This window comes from Myotis davidii, unplaced genomic scaffold (genome assembly GCF_000327345.1).
Source record: "Myotis davidii unplaced genomic scaffold, ASM32734v1 scaffold1527, whole genome shotgun sequence".
Lineage (NCBI taxonomy): Eukaryota > Metazoa > Chordata > Mammalia > Chiroptera > Vespertilionidae > Myotis > Myotis davidii.
The window spans coordinates 381,532-388,340 of record NW_006298269.1 but is presented as its reverse complement, the minus strand read 5'-3'; the positions used below and the strand labels follow the sequence as shown (position 1 = coordinate 388,340).

General features: G+C 45.7%; 1 pseudogene; it reads left to right on the top strand.

Moving 5' to 3' along the window:
• Window positions 1-4,743: 4,743 nt before the first annotated feature.
• Window positions 4,744-5,882, top strand: LOC102764488 (annotated as a pseudogene).
• The last annotated feature ends 927 nt before the right edge of the window (window positions 5,883-6,809 follow it).

Below are 6,809 nucleotides of genomic sequence, written 5' to 3'. Positions count from 1 at the left end.
CCCTCCCACCCTCCCACCCCCGTGAAATGACCCTCTTCACTACCCTGTAGCGAGGATGACATCTGTGAACGGGCATTGCATGCACTCAAGTAGGCACTAGTTTCCTTTCCCAAAGACTTGCCTAAGGTCACACTGCTGGCCGGAGCTTGGCGATCTGGGCCCCGGGGGCCCTGCTTTCTGCCTCACCACAGCTGTCTCTGTGTCCTGGGCCAGAGCTTCATTGGCCTGAGGCAGTGGAGGAGCCCAGGAGCTGACTCGGCTATGATGTTCCACTCCAGACACAGCTGTCAGCACGGAGCTTTTCCTAAATTACTCCCAGACACTGACCCTTGGACTCAGCTGCTGCTATTGTCCAAATTTATTCATCCCTGCCTCACACAGATTATCTTTCATGATCTGTCTTCAAAAGCCTCATCTCAGGGTCATAGGCTCTGGGATCCTGGCCACTGATAACCTGTGCCTCTCCTCCAGGGCTGGGGTCAAGAGGTTGCTTTAGAAAGACATTCAGCGGGAGAGGGGAGGTGGCCTACTAGGCATAAACCCCGAAGCCCTCCTGTGGAGGGTCATCCTCTGCAAGGTGCAGACAAAAGCCAGGCACCTCAGAGCCACTTCAGGCCAGGGACAAAATCCACTCCTTCCCTCCCACCTGTGATTGCCCTTTATATATATATATATAGTCAAGAGGGAAATTCTGAGCGATACGGTGGAATTAGGGAGCAAGGAGGGGCGAAAGCAAAACCAGCCATTTCCACTGGGCTGGGGTCAGAAGCACCTGAGCCCACTGTGGTTAGAACCGGAGTTGGGGTCAAGATTAAACTTGTCAAAAGTAAATGTTGGGTTTTAAGTAGGGCAGCATGGTCTAATGGATAAAAACAAACTAACATGGGTTAGGATTCTGAAGGCCTCTGTCTGCTGTGTAACCTTGGGAAGGCCATGTCTTTGGAGCTCAACATTTTCAAATACAAAATGACCCTAGAATCAAAAGGGAATACACAGGTGACTTGGCAGAAAGTGTGGTTTTTCGCCTGGAGTTGGGGTTAAGCTTGCGTCAGGATTTCAGGATTGAAGACCCCCAAAGGAGAACTTGTAGCAGTTGTTCCCGAAGGTGGAAGTCCAAACCCTTCCGTTGCAGAGTCTGGGAATTTTTTTCTCCTCCTGATTTTCCTCTTCCCACTTTTTCTTACCAGTTAGATGTTTGGATGTTTTCATTGACCCCTGGGAGCATCCTGGTAACTTGGGGTCAGCTATGAGGGTCCTTTGGGGCTGAACAAAGACTGGAGACCTCGCCTTCATCTCCCAAGTTGCCGTAGGAGATAGTCCCATGTTCTGCGGCAAAGGGACAAGAGAAGAGCTTCATCAGGGACAGTTCTTTCATGGGAAGTCCCATTTTCCATCCCTAGAATCCCTTACCTTTCTTTTCTAAGCCCATTTCTGCTTTAAAATGTATCATTTTTGCTATAAAAATATACTTTTAATTGCAAGTAATACATGTGTATACTTGTTGCAAAATATATATATTTTCTTTCAAATCATTTAAATAACCTGGCAGTGAGTCAAAATATGAAAAGAAGATTCAAGCTTGCTCCCTTTAAGGGGGTTACTGCCATGATTGCCTCACACAAGCATTACCGAAGGCAATGATGACACCAGATTCCAAAGAGCATGGTGGTTAAGAAGGCTTCGAGGCTCACAGACTGAAGAGCTTGGTTTTGGGATGTTTCAGAGGGGTAGCAGGAGACAGGAGAGACATCAAATTCAAGGGACCCTGAAAGGATAGGACTGGGTTTCTGGGTCATCAGCACCTTGAAATGTTTCTTGACATGATTCAGTGTGGAGAGTATTTGTCGCCTGGGGAGAAGCGAGCAGGATGGGCTGAGCAGATAGTATGTTGTCCCATAAGGTCAAACTTCTTTAGGACATAGACCCAATCTCCCTGTTGTTCAGGTAATACTAGAAAAACAAGACCACAATGAAGCCAGAGTTTCCTATCTGTCTGCAGCTCAGTCTCTCTTACAAAATATTTAAATACAGAAAACTTTATAACCCCATTCCTTTCTCACTCACCTCCCCGTATATTTTGCACTTAAAAAAAAACACAGCCCTAGCCAGCTTGGCCCAGTGGATAGGGCGTCAGCCTGCGGACTGAAGGGTCCCAGGTTCGGTTCCAGCCAAGGGCACATGCCTGGGTTGCGGGCGCTTCCCCAGTGGGGGATGTGCAGGAGGCAGCTGATCGATGTTTCTCTCTCATCGATGTTTCTGGCTCTCTATCTCTCTCCCTTCCTCTCTGTAAAAAATCAATACAATATATTTTTTAAAAAAGCATAAATAGAATTTAATATCCATGTTGTTCAGTAATTTTTTTTCTTTTTCTGTTAATCCTCATCCAAGGATATTTTTTCCCATTGATTTTTAGAGAGAGTGGAAGGGTGGCGGTAAGACACACAGAGAGAAACCTCAATGTAAGAGAGACACAATGGTTGATTGCCTCCTACATGCACCCGACCAGGGATCGAGCCTGCAACCGAAGTAAATGCTCTTGACCAGGAATCAAACCCAAAACCCTTCGGTCTGAGGGCTGCTCTAACCACTAAAACTGGCCAGGGCTGCTGCTGCTTCTTCTTTTTTTTTCTTTTTTTACTTAATAACATGTCTTGGATATCTTTCCATGATGCCATATGTATATGTGCCACTTTTCTTTTAACTGTTACATAGTATTGTTTTTAGTCTTTTTTTTTTTCTTCTTATATCCAGTGGAGTCTGGTCTTTAAGTTCCCTATACACTCCCTTATTCCTCTGTCCTGACCCCACACACATCCCTAGTGGTTGGGAAGAGAGGAATGAGGTTCTCCTCCAAGTGAACTTTGACCTGCGATTTCTGACCTGGGAAAGTATCCTACTGTCATATGTATTTCCCTTCTTATTACAGGCAAAGGGCCATCCTGCCTGGAGCGGGGCAGAGATGACTCAGTCCTTAGAAGCAGTGCCATTTCTAATCCTCAGCCTTCCCCCTCACACACACACACTTACACACACACACACACACACACACACACACACATCCAGAACAACATAAGGGGAAGTAAAAAGCACCGGGGGCCTCCTGCACAATGAAATTATGCAGAGCATCTTGGAAGTAGTGTCTCTATGGCACAGACATTCACACACGCGGGCCTCTTCTCCAGCTGTCTGCAAAAGAGAAAGAAAAGAACAGAAAGTGTGGGGGAGAGTCAGGACCCAGGAAGCCAGAAGTCTTGGCTGGGTGGTGCTGATCTTTCCAAGCTGGAGAGCGGAGACAAACATCTCTGAGGGCAGGGAGGCAGCAAGAAGAACCAGGAGGGCTGCAGCCAGGGAGCCAGCTAGCTACGGAGGGGAAAACAAAGGAAAAGGGACGCAATTACTCCATCTCTCCCCCAGCCTCCTCATCTCCAGAATGATGGCACACTTGGTATGAGAAGCATAACCACCTCTCAGAGGGAAAAATGGTTATCAGAGAAAATTGTGGTTCTCAGGTTTGTAAAAAGCATAGAAGACAATGGTCAAGTTATATTCCATATCAACTGCCGAGGACTTAATAGTAGCTGCCATTTATCGAACCCAGAACCGCTTGATGCTAAGTTTCATGTCTTAACCAGGATTTTATTACTTCCCCTTCATTCAAAATCAGAGTATCGATTCCGGATTGGGTCTTGACAGGAAGGGAGGAGGATAGAGTTTCTTCTGAGATCAGATTGAGCCCTCCAGAAATAAGGTTCTGCACACAACATATTCCCCCTCCTTCCCTGACCCAGGCTGGACCATGACATCACAGTGTGGAGGCTGTTTTTCCGAAAAGAACCCAGGCCAGATTTACAAGAACAACATTCAGTGTGACTGAAGAGGACCGTGGCCAAGTGACCATAGCACACGCCCAGCAGTGCTGAGAACACTGCTAATCCCTCAGCACTGAGGCTGACGCATGGTTGCTGTCAGGACCAAATGTCAGATGCAGGATTGCTGTTCCCCTTCCTCATTCCCGGACTGTGTATCGCTCTCTCCACTGAGCCAAACCGGTTAGGGTGATGGTCCTGTGAAACCATCCCCAGGTACGTTTCTATGCCCTCCCAGCACTCCAGGAGGCTTGATGCTGTATAACATGGGAATGCCAGGCAGTATGCTCCATGTTTCATACAAAATGTTTCATTTAAAACTCACAACTCTGTTAAACAGCCACCCACGTTACAGGTGAGGAAACGAAGGCTCAGAAAAGAAGCTACTTGTCCAAGTCATGCAACTAATATTGTTACATAGCTCTTTTTAAAAATATATATATATTTTTTTTTATTGATTTTTTTACAGAGAGGAAGAGAGAGGGATAGAGAGTTAGAAACATCGATCAGCTGCTTCCTGCACACCTCCTACTGGGGATTGGCCCGCAACCAAGGTACTCGCCCTTGTCCAGAATCGAACCTGGGACCCTTCAGTCCACAGGCCAACGCTCTCTATCCACCAAGCCAAACCAGTTAGGGCAATACATTGGTCTTCTTGATGCTGAAGCCTGGCACTTTACCTCATCTCCACAGTACCTGATAGAAGTCCACCTCCTAGCCAACCTGCAAGTCAGACCCAAATAGGAAGAGATGAGGAAGAGTGGCCAGAAGGGCAAGGCTCCTCATGGCACAAAAAGCTTTCTCCACTCAGTACAACCCTTCTGACTGTGCCTGCTGTACCTACAGACAGTAGCTTTTCACGTCCTTTCCCCCACGACCTTAATGCGATTTTCAGCGATTTTCAACCAGTCTGGTTCAATTCTCTGTCTAGGTGTGACCAGTTGAGGCGGCACGGCAGAATAGGGGGGGCAGCCTTGCCTAATGAGTGTGTCCACATAGTACAGGAAATGGAAACTGAACAGACAGAGGAAACCTTCCCCAGCACTCAAACCAATGGTGAAGTTAGTAAACGCCCTGCAGAAGATATGGAAGAGGAACAAGCTTTTAAAAGACCTAAGAACACTGATGAGAAGGTTTAATTATGCATTCTGCTTGAGAGCAAGAATGCTGGGGTAGTGACTGAAAAGGAGGCAGAAGTATTAAGGCTCAATGTACAGACTACAAGGCCAGTGTTTTGGCCCCAGAGAGCAGAGGTCCCGAGCGTATATTGAGTGTCAGTGCTGTTACTGAAACAACTGGAGACATTCTGAAAAAAAGCATCCCTACCTTGGAAGAGGGCCTGAAGTGGCCCTCACCCACTGCCACCAGCCCGGATCTGATGCTGTGGAATGCTTCAGTTACCAGCACTGAAACGGAAGCGACTTTAAATTCCAACTGAGACTGTTGATTCATCAGAGTCTGGCAGGAGGACTTCTTGGTGTCAGAGGTGCTAAAATTAAAGAACTTCAAGAGAGCACTCAGACAACAATCAAGCTTTACCAGGAATGCTGTCCACATTCCACTGATGGAGTCATTCATTTTTTAAAATATTAATTAATTAATATTTATTTTTAATTGTATTTATTGAGGTGACATTGGTTAATAAAATTATATAGGTTTCAAGTGTACAATTCTATAATACATCACCTGTATATTGCATTGTGTGTTCACCACCCCAAGTCAAGTCTCCTTTCAGCACCATTTATCCCCCTATACCCTTTTCTACTCCCTCCCAACACCCTTTTCTCTGGTAATCATTATGCTGATGTCTGTGTCTATGAGGTTTGTTGTGTTTTGTTTTGTTTTGTTTGCTTAATCTGTTCACCTTTTCCACCCAGCCAGCCACCCCCTCCCCCCACCCCATCCCCTACCTAGAGTCATTCTTAATGGAGGGAAACCTGATAGGTAAAGTGCCTAAAGATCATAATTTTTCTTATATCAGAGTCTCCCATCAAAAGACAGGCACAGGCTCCTTAATCCACAGTTTTGCAGGAGTCGACAGCCAGGCCCATCCAAACCATGTTACCATGTTACGATGTTTCGTAACCAGTATGACAGTGATGTCACTGTTTGGAGCCCTCCGGGCAGGATTCATCAAATTCCATTGAATATGCAATGGAAGCTGTCAAACAAGGGTCAACCACAGTTGGTCTGAAATAAAAAACCCCGTGCAGTATTGGTTGCATTGAAGAAAGCACAGTAGCTCAGCAGTTAGCATCAACCTATATGATTCAGGAGGTCATGGTTCATTTCCAAGTCAGAGTAATTGTCCTGGTTGTGGGCTCAATCCCCAGTGTTGGGCGTGCAGGAGGCAGTCGATCAATGATTCTCTCTCATCATTGATGTTTCTATCTTTCCCTCCCTTTCCCTTCCGCTCTAAAATCAATAAAAATATATTTAAAAAGAAAGAAAGTGGCAATAATTTCTGAAAAGTATGAAGGATACTGCTCAGCTTGACCAAGAGGATTCAGCCAGTCAAGGTGGTGATAGGAAGGAAGGGAGGGAGGAAGAAAGGAAGGAAGGAAGGAAGGAAGGAAGGAAGGAAGGAAGGAAGGAAGGAAGGAAATCAGAGCTTGCAGTTCATCAGAAAAAAATTCTCCATGTTGACAATCGTGTTGGTATCTCAGTAGCGGGACTTACTGCCTATGCTAGACTATTGTGTAACTTTATGGTCAGAGGATTAAACAAATCTATCAGGAATCAGGATCTCTGATCAAAATTGGAAAGCTAACCAGATATGTTAAGGTTGTGGGTTCCATCTCCGGTCAGGGCACATACAAGAAACAATCAATGAATGCATGAATAAGTTGAAGAGCAAGTCGATGTTTCTCTCTCTTTCATCCTCTCTGTCTCTCTCAAATCAATAAAAAAAATGAAATTGATGAGCCTTTGGAAGGGTCCGAA